The sequence below is a fragment of the Stegodyphus dumicola genome, chromosome 1 (assembly GCF_044657685.1).
Source record: "Stegodyphus dumicola isolate Sdum_Otavi_A_Nest chromosome 1, ASM4465768v1".
In the NCBI taxonomy this organism is placed as follows: domain Eukaryota; kingdom Metazoa; phylum Arthropoda; class Arachnida; order Araneae; family Eresidae; genus Stegodyphus; species Stegodyphus dumicola.
The window spans coordinates 250,924,110-250,942,585 of NC_140768.1; the positions used below are offsets into that span (position 1 = coordinate 250,924,110).

Below are 18,476 nucleotides of genomic sequence, written 5' to 3' on the forward strand. Positions count from 1 at the left end.
AGAAACCGATAATGTCGTATCAGCGAATATCGTATCCGCGATAAGGAATACTATGTTACAATATGTTCAACCTTAATTGATAATGGAAAAGAGCAGGAAATTGTTAGAATTTTCCTGGACAATGGTTCACACCGCTTCTTTGTTTTATCAGCTATTTCCAAAAGATTTAACTTTCCAGTTGTTAGAAAGGAAAGCCTTTCCATTTGCACATTTGGTGCTAAGGAAACGGAAGCAAAATCATTTAATGAAGTTAAACTTAAATTAAAGAATAGAGATGATCGAAATTTATGCATAGAAATTGAAGCACTGGAGACAGAACATATTTCGGGTACACATTTACCGATAAAAATATTGAGAAACAATTTAGACGTTTAAAAATTGTACAACTAGCGGACTGTTATGAATTTAACAATAAAGAAATATCAATACTAATAGGTGCAGATTACTTTTATGATATTGTTACTGGTCGAATTACACGCTTAAGCAAAACTCTCGTTGCAGTTGAAACAATATTTGGGTGGTGTTTGCAAGGCCAAAGCACAAACTTAAATGAAACGTTTGCAATGAGTGTTATGGTAAATGAATCCAATATTTCCGATCAACTCAAGGAATTTTGGAATTTATAGAATTTGGGTATCGAGGCAGAAGTAGCTGAAATAGAACCCACTGAGAAAGAAATAATGAGTGAATTTGAATCCGGAATTACATATCAAAATAAGCGATACAAAGTCAAATTGCCCTGGAAACTAAATATGAAGACATTATTAGAAAATAACGAACAGATAGCAATGAAAAGATTTTTGAGATTGAAATCATCTTTTAAAAATGACCCGTCCTTATTTTGTGACTATAACACTGTTCTAAAGAATTATCTTTCAGAGAATATTATTGAACCTGTCCCAGTTGATGAAGTAAATTTACGCCAAAATTCATTTTATCTACCTCATCGAGCTGTAATACGTACGGATAAGACTACAAGCAAATTACGCATTGTGTTTGATGCTTCGGCGCATGCAAAAGGTCAATTATCTTTGAACGATTGCTTATACACAGGACTTAATTTTATGCCTAACCTATTTCTTCTTTTGATCAGATTTAGAACGAATCCGATAGCATTTGTAGCAGATATTAAGCTTTAGAGATCGGGGCTTTGGTAGCAGTAAAAGCTACCAAAGGACGGGGAATCTTGAACTGAATGCTATCCCCCCTTTATGAGATCACCTCCTATTTCCAACAAAGATTCTTATGTGTAATTTAATGGATTCTCAGAGGGGTGCATCTATGTCGCAAAAGGAAGACCTTTGAAAGAGATAAGTGGTTAAAACCCCAGGGACGTCAAATTTGACATTTCACTCCACTTTTCAGCCTGGAAAATGTGGGAAAAAGACATGGCCACTAAAGTGGACAACCCCGTCTTTTCAAAGAGAGGACTCTATGGCCACTGTAATGGCCATCCCGTCTTCAAAAGGTTAAGATGGCTTTTCTCCAGATTGAAATAGAGGAAAATGAACGAAACTACACCTGATTCTTCTGGGAAGAAGATCCAGGAACTGATGATTGAAACAAGAAATTGGAAATTTTTGGCATGACAAGGGTGTTATTTGGGGTGAGATCTAGGCCGTTCCTCCTTGCAGCCACAATCAAACATCACTTGAAAAGGTACGTAGATATATTTCCTCTGACTTCTAAGCATCTTAATGAGTCATTGTACGTCGACGATTTTATTTGTGGGCAAATCACTGCTCAACAGGCTCTAAAGACTTGTAAAGAGAGTGTAGATATTCTAAAAGAGGCAGGCATGTACCTTCGAAAGTGGAGAACCAATTCTCCTGAGCTAAGTAAAGAATTAAAGAATTTAAACTTCAATGTAGATCAGGGTGAAGAGTCTTTAGATACAAAATTGATAGCTTCAAAAGTATTGGGAATTGGTTGGGATGAACAAACTGACACGTTTTATTTCGATACCAGAAATCTGGAAACGTTTCTTTTAAAACGGACTAACACAAAAAGACACTTACTACAAGCAGTAGGTCGACTTTTCGATCCAGTAGGTTTTATAGAACCGTATACTATTAGAGTTAAGTACTTGATACAAGAGATTTGGTGTTTAGGATTAGACTGGGATGAAAAATTGCACAAATAGTTAGAAATTGCTTGGAATAAAGGGTGCGATGAGATACAAGATGTAAAGGAAATAATTATTCCCGATATTATTTTCAAAATTCGCTGCTCAGTCATGCAATCACTATTCAATTACACTGTTTTTCAGATGCATCTAAGAAAGCTTATGGTACTGTAGCGTACTTACGCATAGAATTAAAGAGTGGAAATATCATTTCTAGGTTTGTATCATCAAAGAGCAGTGTAGTTCCGTTAAAACCCCTTTCGATTCGTAGATTGGAACTCATGGGTGCACTTTTGTCTTCAAGATTGAGCAATAAAATTTTAACTGCATTAAGTTTTCCAGTTACTCGATATTTTTGGACGAATTCCTCAATAGCTTATTACTGGATCAAAGGTGATCCAAATAGACATAAGGGGTTCGTGAAGACTAGAATAAAAGAAATACAAAAATACAGCAATCCAGAAGAATGGCATTACTGTATAGGAAAGAATAATCCCGCCGATTTGATTTCTAGGGGTTTATCCTTAAGCGAGCTCAAGAATAATCAGCTCTGGTGGCATGGACACTGTTGGTTGACAATGAATAATACAGCATGGCAATCCTCCTTAGAATCAATGGAAGAAAGCGAAGTAGATGTCTATAAGTTAGAGTTTAAGAAGTCATTTCTTGTAAATGCAACTGTTGAAAACAGCCAAAATGAAAACAATTTGATCACAAGATACTCCTCATTCAGTAAATTAATTAGAATAACTGCTTTATGTTTGAGATTTATAAATAACTGTACAGCAAAACCAGAGTTGAGAACAGACTTCATATGTGCTTCTGAGTTAAGACATGCTACTGAAGTTTTAGTAAAACTCGTATAGTCAACTGAATTTCAAAGGGAAATAAAATGCTTGAAAAACGGACAATCTATTCCAAAGAATAGTAAAATATCATCTCTGAACGTATTTCTTGACAGAAATGAGGTACTGAGAGTAGGAGGAAGACTGAAGTATTCTGAGTTTTCTGAATTTCAGAAACATCAGATACTCTTGCCAAAGGCTCACCATTTCACTAATTTAGTTATTGAATATTATCATAGAAAATCCTTACATTCTTGCGTAAAGACTACATTATCTTTAATAAGACAGTCTTATTGGATACCGTCTGGTCAAGATCGAGTTAGAAGAGTAATAAATAAGTGCATGGCTTGCTTTAGAACGAAGAATCAAACGGTAAGCCAGATGGTGGGTATTCTACCTAGAGACAGAGTCGTGCCTTCTAGACCTTTCGAGAAGGTCGGATTAGATTTCGCAGGACATATAATCACGAAACCTAATTTGAAAGGTCAACGGTGACTTTAAAGTCTTATATTGCATTATTTATCTATTTTTGCACTAAAGCAGTGCATTTAGAAGTCGTTTCTGAGTTAACAACAGAAGCTTTTCTAGCCTGTTTACGACGATTTATTGCCAGAAGATCCAAACCAGCCGTTATCTGGAGCCATAACGCCACAAATTTCAAAGGTGCGAGAAATCTTCTTAAAGCATATAATGATATTTGCAAATCTAAACCAATTCAAGGATTTAGTGCAGAAGAAGGCATCCAATGGAAATTTATCCCACCAGCTTCTCCTCACTTTGGCGGACTGTGGGAAGCAAACACAAAATCAGTGAAACGGATTTTGTTAAGGGTAGCGAAATCAGCTATCATGAATTTTGAAGAGTTAACTACTTTATTTACTCAGATAGAAGCAGTTCTGAATTCCCGTCCATTATCACGACTTTCTTACGATCCGAATGACTTACAGCCTTTAACTCCGGGATATTTTTTAACAGGAAGTGCTATGTTATGCTTTCCTGAACCACATACTACTTCGGATTCTCTTTTTTTTTTTCATTCCAGGTGTGAACTACTTCAGAGACTCCAAACTAAATTCTGAAAGAGGTGGCATTCCGAGTATCTAAATCAACTACAGAATCGTGCCAAATGGAGCAGTTCGGAGACAAACATGCATATTGGTCAACTAGTACTGCTGAAGGACTCCAACCCCAATCCTTTGCATTGGCCACTAGGTCGCATCCAACAAGTGTATCCTGGTGCTGATGGTCTGGTCAGAGTAGTTGAAGTTAAAACCTCTACAGGTGTTCTTCGGCGAGCCATCAACAAAATTATTCCTCTACCGTTTAAAGACTGAATGAACTTGAAAATTTTTATTTTATATTTAATAGTTTACCAATTTAATATTTAGTTTAGTCTAATTTTAGTGACTTTAAATTTATTTGAATATCTGGAAATTGAAATGTAAACTCCATGGGAGTTTAAGCGGGAGAATGGTAAGACCCGCCTAACGCTAGAGGGCGCTGAAAGCGCCCTCTAGCGTAAAATTGAAATATGGAAAAAAAGGGGTACGCCATTTTAGAAAAAGTCTGATTTTGTGCTAAAATACCTATATTAGAACAATGCTGTATATAAATCTAATATAGATCCTAAGTCATGCTCTCGAGACATGAAAAACGCAATTTGAATTTCGTCAATCGGCCTGGCTGAACGGGAGATATAGAACTGCCCCCATTTTTTTTTCCTTTTTACGCAGTGTACATTATATCTCATTAACATTGGCAACACTCCTTTGTCTGTATCTCTATTTTTAATTATCATAATGTTATTTTTAATCAGTTCCTAGCTCGCTTTAAGAATTTTTCTTGTCTGTCTCTCTAATTTTTATTATCATAATGTTATTTTTAATTAGTTCTTAGTTCGCTTTAAAAGCAAATTTCGCCATAGTTTTACAAGTATTTTGACATACATTTTTTAGCATAGAACCATGTTTAAAATTTGACATAATTAAGAAAAGTAAAAACCTGTACTAGTAAATGCTTCTCTTATACCATTGAATACTAGTTACTGCGGAGAGTAACCTAAATAGAAGTTGCCACATATTAGTGGAATGAAGGTTCCAATTCCACTTTCGCACCTAGGAAAATGTATAAAATACATAAAGAACTGTTCGTTATAGCGATTTCCATCTGTACTTATTGAGAACGTCCCTAGACCTGAATGCATTGTTGATGTTTATGATCACTGGATTCAATATAAAATGTTTAAATATGATTACACTAACAGCTTCGCTGCCAGCTGTGAGAACACAGAATTCTCATAGTGAACACTGTGGCAGTATCGATTCTTGAATCGTTATCGTGCCCTACCACGTGCGTCGAAAGGTATAAATACTGGAAGGACTGGTTTGTCTCTTTTCCCCTCTTTCCCCGCTTGCTGCCTGACGTCGTGTTAACGCGTGTGTGGGCTTTCGCCCCACACACAACAGCTTTCGCCATCGTCCACTGTAAAACAGCATGTAATCGAGCTGATATTCCTTTGCATAAGATAGAGGAGAAAATATGTTCTTGTACGAAGAAAGCTGCATAAATGATTATAAGAACTCAGGTAAACTTTACTGGTTATGCTGCGAGGTAACCGAGCAAGGAACTGCATCAAGAATTCTTGATATGATACATTTTTTTAAGAAGAAGATTATTAAACCAAAAATCCATTATAAAGTTCTTTCAAATATGTTTGATTCATTATTGCTAATCAGCATCATCTATGCTTATAATGCTATTGTTTTTTATGCTTTCCGTCCGAAAATTTTCATTTCTATAATAAAATAGAAATCTATGTAATGTTCATATGCATTCCTTTCCACCACATTAGTTCAAAAATATATTTTAAAATTACGTTTCTCATCTCCTGCTTTCATTTTCGATATAATGAAATTTAGGAAACAAAAAACAAGTTAATTAATTTATTAATGTATGCAAATAGTTAAAGTTTAACATAAATGCACAACTGTATATCTATGCACCTTTAAAAATAAAAAATAAAAAAAAAACTTTATGCATTTAAAAAAAATTGTTGAAAAATGTTATTTAAATGTATGTAATAAAATTAAACTGAAAAATATATAATGCATAATTAATAGTTCGAAAACTGTGTATTATACTTTTTCTAAAATTGGATCATAAAATTTAAAACATTGCATTGTAGAAATAGAGTAAATGTTAAAAGCACTGGAGTGGAAATTTTATATCCTGAAATTATATGCTCCACAAATGTAAATTACATATTAGTGATGAACGTTTATGCTTGTTCATTACATTCATTCATTATGTGAATTCATTTTTTAAGTTTGTCAGAAATTAGTTTTTAAAATGCTTGTAAATATTTTACACATATATATTTTTCCATATATTTGTTTACACGTATATTTGTTTTATTTGAACCCAATAAAATTAAAAATGAGACATGCATAATGTTTTTACAGTTTTTTATTTCATATGTTTGCTAAAATATTTTACTTTTTAAAAAATACTTTTATATTGCTTACACAAAAAAATAATTTCCTGGACTGAAGTGAAGCTTTTATGTTATTCATGTTTGCTTTCACAATGCGTGTGTAACCACAATGTGGTTGAACGACAGTTTAAGCTCAAGATAAACCGTAAAGTTTATGAACTGTTTCACAATGGACTTTCAAGGATCTCCTTTATTGGTTTCCTTCGATTCAATTTTTCAGTAGACGGAGCGGTAAAAAACTTTTCAGCTTTAACAAATGCATTTTTTTCAAATATTCCTTTATACTTATAAGATCTTTTAAAATGTTTATTTATCAAAATATGTTTTTACTCCCTGCATTATTAATAACACACTTTCCTTTTCACACAAAACTTTGTTTCATTTTTTGGTATATTTCTTTGCGAAAACGAGCACAAAAGATCTTTTTATTGCGTATAGCAGTTTTTCTTCTTTTCCAGCTTTATGCGAAATTCATCAGATGACTTAATCTATAATTTCTAGCAGCTTTACATTGGTAACGCTTCTCCGTTTCTGAGCATAAAACATTTAAAAAATAGGAATAACTACAAAATTATAGGTAGAAATGCCAGTCGTATTTAGGATTTAGTTAACCATTAATCGTATTATTTTAGCTATAGCTTTAAATTTATATTCGTCAGCTTACGGGAGAATTGCAAATTAGTCAATGTCTTCGAGCACAGATTTCTTGAATTCTAAAAACAGAGCTGACACATTTAATACTCATTTAGTTTATGAATTTCTTGTAGGCAGCGGAAATTAATTTTCAGTTACTACACGTATGTGTCAGATGGAAAACTTTTTTTTTTTTTTTAAACATACTCATTAGTAATTTTAGTTAGAAGTGAAAGAGAAGACAGTAGATTACCTTAGTGTATTTACAATAACAAAAATTAATATTTAAAATTGTTTCATTAACACTTTAATTATTAGCACTAGAGATGTTACTAGTCACGAAACTCACTTTTTGTTCGTATCACTTTTGTGGCAAAAACACTTTTCAATTTGCTAGCATCAAATGTGAATGCAACGTTTTATTTTTTTTAAGGAATTAAATGATGAAGAATCTGTATCTATGTATATATATCTATGCTCGTCGCATTTTGGAAAAAAGACGTCACCTGAGCTATCAAGTTCATGATACACCGAGTCCTTCACCTTGGTACCTCATATCCCGAATTTTAAATTTTAAATTTATTTTTCATTTATTTAATAGGTTGTGTAAATGTAACGAATTTTAAATTAACGAACTCAACGATTTTAAAGTGCAACACCGTGCTAAATTTATAAAAAAAAAAAAATAAATAAATAAATAAAATAAAATATTTCCAGCGCGCCAGACTGCTGCCGTTCAGTAAAATGTAAAATATATATCTTTCAATTTTAATTCCCAAATTCAACTGCATAAAAATAATATATTCCCTCAGCCTTAAATAGATACATTATTGTCTCCTCGCACTAGCTCTTTGCCATTTAGTAAAGCGTAAGCTATTCAGTAAAGCGTCATTCAGTACTTTCAAATTTAATCTACCTGTTACTGAGAGTAGTTTTTCTGCGCTTATTGCTTTTCATTCACTTGCATCAAGTCATTAGAAACAATAAATGCAGCTCTTAAAAATATTTTTTCGTCTTTTTAATCTGATTAATTTAAATGAAAATTCGTTAAAATCATGAGATTTCTAATTAGATACATTAAATATTTTTATGAAATTACCTTTACTAGACTCATTAAAATCATTATATAATTTTCGTGTTTCGGACGGCTAGTTTTCAAAGAAATAATATAGAGAATACTCCCCCTCCCAAAGAAAAGTATGACAGTCTCTAACAGTGTAACCGAAATTTTAAAGACAAACTCTTCTTAATATTTTATATTTTTGCTTTTGAATTATCATTATTTATGTGGTGTTAAGTGAGGAGAAAGGAATGCTTAGTAATAAAGCTGAAAAGAAAGGACAGTTGTGTTTTAGTATGAGTATGCCCAAGAGCAGATTGCTAACCTGCGATGCCCAGCTAGAGCGTTAAAAACCTTAACAAATCCTCTGGTGCGATGTTAAATCTAAATCCTTTCAGATTTTCTTTCTTCCATTTTGAATATTAGAAGTATTATTTTGCTTTTACGGATATTTTTGAAAATTCGACTGTTTTTCATATTTTGTGTTAAAATTTTAAACGTATGTTAGTGATCTTAGAATATTGTAGTGAAATTTGATCTCTGAAAATTCGATTTACTCGTCTGTCATGTTTTTTGGCCATAGGAAAAGCGAAAACATCCTTCGTGGTTTCACTGCTTCTTTTGAGGAACAATTTAATTTTAAAACCCCACTTAAGACAAATTTGAAGGTATGCACACTTTGAACTGGATAATAAGAAATGCATAAAGTAAGATATGTTGCCAAATTTTAAACAATTAATTTAACCAGAAAAGAGGATAAATTTCGGAAATCCGAAAGTCAAGGAGAACTCAGACTAGAAGAATTATAGATATCTGTGACCTGCTATCTCTAAAGGATTCAAACAAATAATGGATTCGAACAAAAAAATCATTTATACAAAATTAAGTTACCTGAAACTTTAGTTATTTGCTTTGTGGTGACATTTATGTTTACACTCTCTTTGGGGAAAAAACTAATCCCTTATTTGCTGTGTAATCGCAGTCAATAGCTTTCTGATAGCATGTGTATATGGGAGCGTTAAATATGTTATTATTTTTCAGGAAGAAATAATCTGTTTTTATAACAAGTGTTTTACAGTTAAAATACTTAAGCAAATAAAATAATTTCTTTGCTAAATATTATCGAAACCAGTTTACTTTGAATTTTGCGTATTAACATTCTTTTATTTCTTTGAAGGATATAATCTTTCAGAAAAAAGGAAAATTAGAAAATATAATTTCCTTATTAAAATTATTGAGAATATTCATCTTTTCTGTAAAAACAAGATAATAAAATTATCCATATTTTTACATGATCAGAATGGACAGCGTCGAGGCCGTCCGGATTTACTATATACGATCGTTTTTCTCACTTTCTTATGTCTCAGACTCTTCTAGCGCCGACCATCGGTCGAGATTTAAAGTCACTGGGCACTGATTCGGGTTGCCGTAATCAGATAAACCAAACCAAACCAGACTCTTCTACCCTCCAAGACGTCATCATCTAACATTCACTCTAAAGAAAAACAATATCATCATTATAGTTACTGTCTAAGTGTTTTTGCTATCCTCAGGATTCCAGAAAGTGAAACTGTTATAATTAGTTTCGCACTTGTTATATGTATTAAGGAAATATATTTGCCAATCAGCATAATATCAATTACGTTTTACCTACTCTATCCTATATGTTTTTGTTTAATTAATCACAATCCATTTTTATATAGTGAAATTTTTATATGAATATTTCTATAAATGAACATTTGATTCTGTTTTCTACCAATAATGAAACTTTCAAATACAAACGCTTTCAAAGCAAATACATTACTTGAACTTGATAAATACTTCATGTCTATATATCATGTATTTTTTAATTCTGCAATCTGCCATTTTTAATTTATTGCTTAGGTCTTATTTCTTATCAACTCATATGCTATTTTTAGAGATGAGGAAGATACATTTTCCCCGCAGTAAACAATTGTCAACATTTCTATATTCATGCTGCGGCATTTCAATTTATAAGTAACATTGCTTTCGTAAAGCGGATTAGAAAAGTTTAATATCTATTAACATTCTTGTTAAAATATCTTTCAACATATTTGCATTCAGGATCAATACAATGAACGATACAATGAAGCAATGAAACGATAACGATATGCATGTTGAAAATCGAAAGAAAATTGAAAAAAAGTATGAAAGTCAATCAATGGTTAATCAATGGTTAGGAAACTATGTTTCTTTTATTATTTGCAATTAAACGCCACTTCTAAAATTTTACTTACTTCAAATATTGATTTATGGGAAAGGTAATGATAAGTAATATGAATCAGTGAATTTTTATTCTTGAGTATTTCCAGCTTTTTAAGCCGAGGTTTTTAAATTACTTTCTTTATTTAATCTTTGTCTAGAGGTAGCAACAGTTTTACGATGCAATCTCAAGATATTTATGAAAACGTTATGTAGTAAGAATAATAATGGATAACCAAAAGATGATTAAAATAAAAGAAAATGAGGGTAACATAATATATAATCAGGAAATGACTTCAAAATATAATTACATTCATTGAAAATTACGTAAACTGATATCCATGTTACTGGAAAAGTGCTATATTGAAATTACTAAACTGATAATCATGAAAGCATCGGACGTTCTTAAAACCTATAAATTATGATTTTGTAAACATCGCAAGATACAGTTTTCCATCCTATGAGGAAATTCGTGGAAACTAAGCTGTTATGTTAAGTATGATGCCAGAAAGAGAAATACAAATTTGCATTTAGATTTATAATACATTAAAGATAGAACTGCAGATAAAAAATATCGAAAAAGTTGCATTACTATTTCAGATTGTCTTAAGTTTATTTGCTGAGCGATATCCACACCAGTTTGTTGACATACTCATATTGTAATTGTAATGTATTGTAATTATATGTATCATATTGTATAATGTACTGAAATTGTGATGTATCATAGACGTTGTTAGTAACCGTTATTAACCAGTTATAGATTATTGATTAATTAAAAAGTATACAAATATTTGATAAGTGTTTTATAGCACACACACACATATATATCTATAGTATATATTAAATTACGAAAAGTAGTTAACACGCCAAATAACAAATCTGACAAAAAAGAAGTGATGCTTTAAATGGTTTGATCCAAAAAGGTTAAATAAACGAAATTTATCACTTCTTCATTTGCCTCCTTTCTCTTTGAAGTTAAATTCCTACAATTTTTTATAACTTTACAAAATTTTTGTGATTATTGAGTTCTATTATAGTCGCTTACATAAAAATATTCCACTTCTCCTTTTCCTCAAAATCATATTATATTTTTAACTCTTATTTAATCGCACAAACATTTCTCTTCATTTCGCCAGCAATTTCTGTTAATTTTGGCAACAATCAACAAAAATTTCCTTCAACAATTTTTATCCCTGCAACTAGTAAGCCTTGCAGAATTGTTATTAACTAGTAGGAATTTTTGGAAATTCTTAAATATTTTACTGGAGTACATCAGATGTTAATAACACCAGAGTACACCTTACGTTGAAATTCTTATCAACAGAAAGCTTTGATAATAAATCTATTATGCATATTGGAAATATCAACAGGCATATTTTAAAATTTTGGTGTTACATAACAAACAACCTAACAGTAATCAGAATTTGAATTTCAACTAAATGTAATTTAGTGTATTTCATATGTCAGAGGAATTATATTTTGACTCAGAGACTAACTCTATCACATCAACATGACAACGAAGTATTTCGTACCGTCCAACTGCACCCTGAGCGATATGAGCAAGGACTATAACAATAATTATAGTATGTAAAATAATTAATAATATAGTATGAAAAATAATATGAGTGAAATTGTAGCATTTGAAGTTTAAGAAATAGTATAGAAGGCATGCAATAGCAGATCGTTCAGAAAATGTTTATTTGAAGAGCGAAATCATAAATATGTAAATATCTAACATAAAATTTTATTATTTTTCTGTTTCCATGCATTCTGATAATTATTTTTTTTAGCTTACAGTTTATTTAACACATAAAATATATGCGGAACTTTTCATTTTTTATAGCTTAATAAAATTTATGTTAAAAATTATTTTTAAAGAATCAACCAATATACCACACGACTGATTAGATTAATTATGTTACTTATCTGTAAGTGACTACTAAAACATGAAGTTTATGAAAATATAAAGATAATATTCTGATACTATATATAGCAACCAACTCTTATCATTTGTTCTTCCTTTACTGATTCTTGATACACAGATACAATAGTAAACGTGTTAGTGAGGGTATTTTGTATGCTGTTTTAGACTAAAGATACTCAGATTCAAGTTGAAAAAAAATATCAGAGGCAATGATACGTATAACGTATCTACTACTGAATGTTCTAAAAGAGTATTGTGGTACAATATGACCTAATTTCTCCATATAATAGGAAAATTATATTTGTGGAATTTTAATTCTATTTATCCACATTTTATTCTGAGTTGTTAGTAGAAATTTAATGCATTCTTTGAAATCGCAATGCTTTATATTTAATTAAAACAAAATAACACGTCAAACAAATACTAATTTAAAAGTCAAACAACAAAACTCAACGTTATATTTGTAAGTTTTTACAGGACAAGTTTCGATGGTTTTACTGAATCATTTTTTTTTCGCAGCTGAGATTGATGGTTTGGTAAACCCATCGAAAATTTACAGATGTAAAGCTAATTTTTGTTGTTTGACTTCTAAATTAGTGCTTGATATTTCAGTTCAGCAATTCTTTGGATCATTCAGCATTTCTGACTTTAATAACTGGCTACAATTATTGGCTGTTGCACTAGGAACTCGTTTAACTAATCAAACATATTCAAAACTAATATTCAAAAGTACATGGATCAATTAAACTATTATATAAAGTATTGATTTGTACTCAGCCCAATTATTAAATGGATAAAAATGTGGACAGCCATGCTCGAAGTATTTATTTTGAACACAGATGTCATTAAAATGTTTGTGAAAAGTAAATGAGTTACTTGATTACTTATAAAAGATTAAGTTTTGAGAGGGAAACCAAAACAAAAAAGAACATTCCTCTTACAAAATAGTTCCAATTACTAATAAGGACTAATCGAGTAAAATAGATATTTCCTGATTGTACTGATGAAAGAAAATAACAGTTCACAATACTGCTAATGAGGAACGCTACACGAGCGCTTAATTCTGAAAGAATAAACATCATTTAAGACAACGACGGGACAAGCAAGGAAAGCTGAAGCAATGTATTTCTTAAAATCTCAAGAATAAATAAATAAGGAAGTAAAATCATTTATACAGAGCTAAACATAGAATGTAGGGCTGAATATATTTAATTACACAAAAAATAATCATTTTATATCATTTACGAAATACTTTTAGCTTATGTACTAAATCTTTTGTTTTGCTTGTTTGATTCTTCTAAATAGATTTAAATATTTATAGTTCTGTAATTTTTTGTAAATATTTGGTTATAAATATTCTGTCTATTTTGCTGTGAATATTAAATCTTTTTAACATTTGTTGATATATTTATTATCTAATATTTGGTAGTAAATAATAGAGTCTATTTTGATATTTTTATGTAATTTTTTTAAGTATTGTTTCATTTATTCAGTCCCACCAGCGGCCGAGCGGCAAAGTCGCTGAATACTGGTAGTTCGGTCCGAGGTTCGAATCCCGCGAACGGGCTGGCTGCATGGGCTGTTTCGTGGTTTTCCCAATGTGTAACGAGTATACGAGCCAGTTTACCTTAGAAAGTCCTCCACGAAGGCATCCCTCCCCTTAGGCAGATAGCCGTAGTGTGCTTTGCCGTAATTAAATAAACCAAACCAAACTTTGATTTATTCGTTTGCTTAATTTATTTTCAAGCTTAGCTACTTTTTGGTGTAATTTACCTTTGCCCATGTATTTTACTGTAAAAGATTATTTCTTGTACAGAATTTATAGATCCTGTGATTCCGAATCCAGAAATTTTAAATCTTCCATACAGTTCAACTAGAAACCATAATACAGGCCTTCTTTCTCGCCATGCTTGAGATATTTAATTTCTGCTCAACTTTACAATAAGCAATTTTCCTTGAAATTTCCAGATCTCCGGGCAAATCTGTGTGAGCAGCTTTTTTGAGCCGAAAAGCCAGTTCTGTTTCCAAGTTTGTTGAGAGACAGAATTAGTTGAGTCGCATAATATAGAAAATCTGCCCTCCTCCTTTTAAGTTAAAGTATATTTTCCTGATCTCTGCATTATTGAGTTGTTTGCAGCTGTTACATTTGCAGCGCATTATACCCTTTTTAAAATATTATTATTTCATTTTTCATTTTTTATCCAAAATTGCAAATAATTAACTCACTAATTGATATAAATTTAAAAAATTCACTTGTGATAAATTTAAAGTAAAAAATAAAATAAAATCACACTGAGAGCAATCCTTAAAAATCATATAAACCACAGCTGAGCGACAAAACGAAAATCGAATAAATATTTGTTTAAAAATTCAAGAAATACAAAAAATGAAAAATAACGTTTTTTGGTTTGCTTTTGTTTTTCTGTTTGGAAGTTACCTTTCTCTGAACATCTTCAACAGGGGATTAGTGTCCCAAGAGAAATAATTGAAGTTTAGCCTGTTTCTTAGATAGTCAAATTAGGGAATTCCAAAGGCTGGAATATACACAGCAGTTATATTTAAAAAATTAATTAATTGTTTGTTTAACTAAAAATAAATAAATAAAAACTAAACAGGCTTAAATTTTAAAAATACATAAATTTCTAAAAATAATGAAACGGCAAAATCAGAAAAAGAATGCAGTACGAAAAATAACACCGGGGAAAAGCAATTTCATTGTCTTAGATCTGTCACAGCTTTTTGATTAAATTTTGACCTCTGAATAAAAAAAAATAAATAAATAAATAAATAAATAATAATAAAAAAAAAACACCTCTTTATTTCTATAACGTCAACTTTCCAAGGATACAGGATAACCTCTGTTTCAAAAGTCATACAAATTTGCATTATAACGGTAAATAAAGCGAAAACTCAATATACTGATTACAAGGAACAATTTTACTCATACGAAGACTATTTATCATTGTTAAATTTTATTCATTACTAAATGTGTCATTAATTACCAAGTGTTAAGTCATTTAATTACTAAGTGTTTTTACAAAACAGTAAACATGCATATCAAGGCAAAATTTTTTGCTTACAGCTTTTTCTGGAGGGTATAATCTATATACCTCCAGAAATTATATGAACATTCTCGCTTGATGCTCGAGGAATACTTAGCCATCATACGTACATTCCATCTACCTCTTTTACCTTGCCTCCGTAAACTTCAGAATTTGGTGAAATCGCTCAGCATGCTCATCAGTGATTGAACCAACATTTGTCAGAAATTGTCAAAATGGCTATGTAAAATTTCCAATGATGCTCATGTTACAACCAACCATTTTAAAACTCACCAAATGTTGCTTCACAATTTCTTTGTAATTCGGCGCTAATGTATTTCCAAGAAAGTCTTTCAAATGCTTTCGAATGGAAACCAAGTATTCTTTGGAAGTTCTGTCGTTGTCTCGATAAGATAAGGAGCTGCTGAATACATGAATCATCAAACACACACCAGCATTTAATTTTTTTAAATGACAGGCTAGCAAAGCCGAAATGAGGTACTTGAAATAATCTCCTTCAATTGGGAAAGCTTTAATAAATTGTTTTATGAGACCTAGTTTTATGTGCAGCAGTGGAAATCTAGTGTTCTTCTGTCGATAACCAGGTTTCATGTAGGATCTTGTAACCCAATCCTTCTTATGAGCTTTGTTGTCCCACATACATAAGAAATAGGGATACTTGGTATATATGCGTTTCTCACATGATGTCCCACATACATAAGGAAAAGGAATACGTTTATATGCGTTGCTGGCTGAGAAGAAAGAAGACCATTTTAAGGTCATCACAGGTGATTCATTGGTGCATATGATATTGAAATAAATCAATGACTCTCTTTATGTCATCATATTCTTCACACAAGCAAACTAAATGTCCTGCTGGGATTACATCAAATGAAGTTTCATAAAATTCTAAGAGGAGAATCTTCAAGCTGCGCTTTCAGCTACAGTCATTGAGTTGTTTTATAAGCTGAAATTCTTAAATCCAGCATTGAACCATGTCATAATGTTAATACACAAATACACCATCACTTCTAAAATATTGCAGAAACACACTATCTCTTAAACGAAAGTTGAATACCTTAGCGGTTTTTTTAAAGAATTTTTTCTCGCATAGTCCTGATAGTAACAGCTCTGAATCTCGTAGCATATGATTAAAAGCATGCTGGTCATATTGTAAGGATCTTAAGTTTTAATAACGTTTATTTTATTTTAAATCTTTACTATCACTTCTTATTTTCTACTTCCGGCCAGAATTATAAGCGTTAAAGTATTTATGCAAAGTTTGTCTGGCGAACGCCAAGTATTTAAGTTGTGGCTTTTTGCCAAGCGAGTGAGAAGAAGCAGTTAGTCGAAGCAGGCCGCTTACCTTAGAAGTTTTACTCAGTTGCTGGTTGCCTTCCAGGCCAGGGGTTTAATCCTCTTGATAATTCTTAAACGTATTGTAGTGTTCACAGTTCTCTGTACTACATACGGCTTCCTGTTAATATAAGACCAATCTTCCACGTTTATTATTTTAAAGTTAAATTAGAGTTTAGTTTTATTTTTATATTTTTACGTTTAGACCACAAGCAGTGGGTCTTTGTATTCCGAAGTACGGAAGTTATTGTAAATAGAGAAAAATAAAGGGTTTTGTATACCCTTCTTGTGTATCCTGTCTACTTCCCACAGTTATTGAACATAGCTTTAGTAAGCTCTCTGTTCCGAGTCAGGTCCTTGCATGTTCCCGAAGAAAGTAAGACGGAACATTGAACCTGATAATATCCCTTACGAACGGAAACATGTGAAATTTAAAATCTCCGTATTTGGGGTCAATTCGATATTCACTAGAATTGCACAGGGTAATTCTAAGAGCGTAATTCTCGCCTGTTATAAACGGATACTGAGACTAGCACTGGTATATAGGTGGTGGTAAACTGTTATTTTACATTTTTTTCCTGTTATATCCTTATGTTTTCACTTTAAAAAGTAATAGCTACTTTAGAGGTCTTTAGGCTCTCGCCAAATCAAAAGAATACCAAATGGAAATTTAGAATATATTCCCTTTATCGACATCCGTAAATTCTCGACACACTGCTTGTTATCCTCTCAAGATTTAGTTTGATGACTAGTTTTTCATTTGAAAATAATCAAAATACCCTTGTCTGAGAAATGTACTGATGTTTGTCCTTTGACCAGGAGACAGAAGAGCAGAAGTGTTTCCTACGATCCACTCTCGATGCCGAGGAGAATAGTCGTATTCACATAAGGTGTAGACTATGAAACTTGGCGTAATAGAAGAAAACTAACTTCAGTTAGGAAATCAAGTCTAAACAGCTCAAAAATCAAACTGAGCAGAAATTGTGTTACAAATTGTTTCATAGGTGTATTTTAAAATGCAAAAAATATCTGATAGAAGAAGACGGAACTTAAAATTCTTGGAACTAAAATTTCGTATTGAGGACATTAACAAAGAAAATCACATTTATTAATGAAATAATTCTTGTCGATTGCAATATGTGCAATTTAAGTCAATTTTTTTAAATTTAAATTATAAAAACAAACCGATAATTGGAAAGAATGATTCATAATGATTCAACACTAATATGTGTTTACTTTCTAAGTAAATGGCGCCTTAAATCAATGAATCATTTCAATCAATCATTGTGATATCATTAAAATAACGACTATTATATGTTAGACGAATAGCATAAAAAATAAACGTGTTTTCTAAACTAAGCGCCTTAGTGGAAAAAATAGCGTAATTGCTTCAAAATTAATTTCAGTGGTAATTTTCCCCAATAATTAATTATCTTACGTTTCTTCTCGTGTAAAAATAATAAAATATTTACACTTCATCTAAGTGATTTTTTTACTTCACACATTTTCTCTCTAAAATTCACTTGATGGTTTTGCTGAAATAGTTTAACACTTTCGTATCAGTAGAGGCCAAATTCTGGTTTCCTCAAACATCTGAAACGTTCGCATATGTATTTTTGTTGGATTGCATTTCCTCCCCCCATGCCAAGTAGAATGCTACAGAGCTAGCAATAACCTACTTAAGAAAATAAACATCTTCCCTCTTGGGCTGTTCATACGCTTTCCCCATTGTGTGCAGTTTTCCCTTATGACAGGATTACAACTTCGGGAATCAAT

General features: G+C 31.6%; 1 pseudogene; it reads left to right on the plus strand.

Moving 5' to 3' along the window:
• Positions 1–752: 752 nt before the first annotated feature.
• On the plus strand, positions 753–4,304 carry LOC146999531 (uncharacterized; annotated as a pseudogene).
• The last annotated feature ends 14,172 nt before the right edge of the window (positions 4,305–18,476 follow it).